This window comes from Phocoena phocoena, chromosome X (assembly GCF_963924675.1).
Source record: "Phocoena phocoena chromosome X, mPhoPho1.1, whole genome shotgun sequence".
Lineage (NCBI taxonomy): Eukaryota > Metazoa > Chordata > Mammalia > Artiodactyla > Phocoenidae > Phocoena > Phocoena phocoena.
In genome coordinates, this window is record NC_089240.1 from 126,119,093 (window position 1) to 126,121,654 (window position 2,562).

A 2,562-nucleotide genomic window follows, 5' to 3' on the forward strand; every position below is an offset into this window, starting at 1 on the left:
CCTACTGAGAACCCAGATGCCAAGAATACGTGCATCCTCGAAGAAGACACAGTCCCAGGCTGGCAGAGCTCACGGTCTAGTGGAAAGGCAGACATCCACATGCCACTTTCTGGTGGAAAGTGGATGGCAGTGTGGCCCAAGGGCTGCTGGGACAGCTGCTCTGTGGGCACATCAAGGAAAGGGCCCTCCCTGACCAGGGTGACCACGTAACAGAAGCCCCTGCTTGCTCTGTGCTTGGGGGATGGGGGAGGCATACGTGCAAATAAACGAGCTCTGTGGTCGGCAGACTTGGGGGCACGGCAGCATCCCCTGGAGGGCTTGTTACAGCACAGATTCCTGGGCCCCAGCCTAGAGTTTCAGAGTCTGTAGGTCTGGGCTGGGGCCTGAGCACGTGCATTTCTTACACGTTCCCCGGTGATGCTGACGCCACTGGTCTGGAGATCACACTGGAGAACAGCTGCACCAGCTCAGGCCCTGCCGTGGATGTCTGGGGTGGGGGTGGCGGGGCAGGAGCACATCTGGCTTAGGGGAGCAATGGGCTCCGCCAGGAAAGGCTCATCATTATACAAAGACAACTATATTCGTTTCCTAGTGCTACTGGAACAGGTCACGACAAACTGAGTGGCTTTAAATAATACAGATATATTGCCTTATCATTCGGGATGCTGGAAGCCTGACAAGGGTCTCACTGGGCTAAGATCAAGGTGTCAGTAGAGCCGTGTTCCTTCTGGAGGCTCTGGGGGGAATCCGTTCCCCCCCTTTCCAGCTTGTAGAGGCCACCTGAATTCCTTGGGTCGTGACCGTATCACCCCAACCTTTGCTCGGGTCATCACATCTTCTGTCAGACCCTCCTGCCTCCCTATTCCCTATATAGGACTCTTGTGATTAGATTGGGCCCACCTGGGTAATCCAGGACACTCTCCCCATTTCAGGGTCCTTATTTGAATCACAGCAGCAAAGTCCCTTTTGCCTTGTATGGTAACATATTCATAGGGATTAGGGCGTGGATGTATCGGGGGGCGGGGGCATTATTCAGCAGACTACAGCAATGGAGGTTAGAACCAAAGAGTAATGGCAGCTAATCCTAAGAGAGCACCTACTACAGGGCAGGCACTGCCCTAATGGTGTCACACCCACCGTCTTGAATTTTCACTGCAGCCGCATAAAGTAGATCCAGTGGGACCCCCGTTTTATGGCTGAGGAACTAAACTTAGAGAGGTGAAGTGATCTTGAAACCCACGTGGTTGGTGCGGGGGGAGGGCCAGGAAGCTGTTACAGGAAACCCAGATCTCAACCTGGGACCCAGCAAGGGGAAATGGTCAGCTCTAGGTTTATTATGTGTTAAAAGTGAATGGTGACCTCCCAGAAGCTCCCTAGTCCCAGGACAGCATCCTAAGATCGTGGGAGACGTGTCTGCATCTGGGTACTTATCCCTCTCTTGCAGAATTTATCAGTTTAACCCTACAGGTGTGCCTCCAGGGCAGAGCTTGGACCTTGTTCTTGTAGCTGTCATAAGAAATTATCACAGAGTTAGTGGTTTAAAATTACAGAAATTGAGTCTCTCTCAGTTTTGGAGGCTTGTAGTCCAAAATGGGTCTCACTGAGCCGAAATCAAGTTGTTGCAGAGTCAGAGTTCCTCTGGAGGTTCTATGGGAGAATCTGTTCCTTGCCCTCCCGCAGCTTCTGTAGCTGCCAGCATTCCTTGGCTTGTGGCCACATCACTCCGGCGCCTGCCTTCATGTTCACACGGCCTCCTCTTCTTCTGCGTGTGTGTCATAAAATCTCCCTCTTATAAAGCTACATGTGATGGCATTTAGAGCCCACCTGAATAACACAGGTCAAGCTCCCCATCTCTATATCCTTAACCTAATCACATATGCAAAATCCCACTTGCTATATAAAGTAGCATTAACAGGTTCCAGGGATTAGGACCTGGATATCTTTGGGGGCATTATTATTTTTATTTATTTATTTTATTTTGCGGTACGCGGTCCTCTCAGTGTTGTGGCCTCTCCCGCTGCGGAGCACAGGCTCCGGACGCTCAGGCTCAGTGGCCATGGCTCACGGGCCCAGCCGCTCTGCGGCATGTGGGATCTTCCCGGACCGGGGCACGAACCCGTGTCCCCTGCATCAGCAGGCGGACTCTCAACCACTGTGCCACCAGGGAAGCCCATGGGGGCATTATTTACTCTCCCACAACCTGCAAGTCCCTAGCCTGGAGCCCAGCTCACAGGAGGTGTTCAGAAAGATGTTTGCGGGCTGGCTGAATGAACTGCAGTTTGAACTCTAAACTCTAAACCCAGTGGCTTCGATGTGGATTCTGGGCCCCCAAGCAAAGGTTTATTTTGGAGTTAATTGTTTACTTGTCCCTGTACTGGGGGAAGAAGCTGTTATAGTTAGTTGTGGGGGTGGGACTGGATTCAGTGGCTTATTCACTGGTTGGCCAAATATGCCTTGAGCACCGCCTGTATTCCGGGCTTATTCCAGGCTCTTGGAGCAGAGGATGCTGGGGGAGCAGAGAGGAAAGAGAGTCTTATCGTTGGACAGGTGGATGGGGAGGCA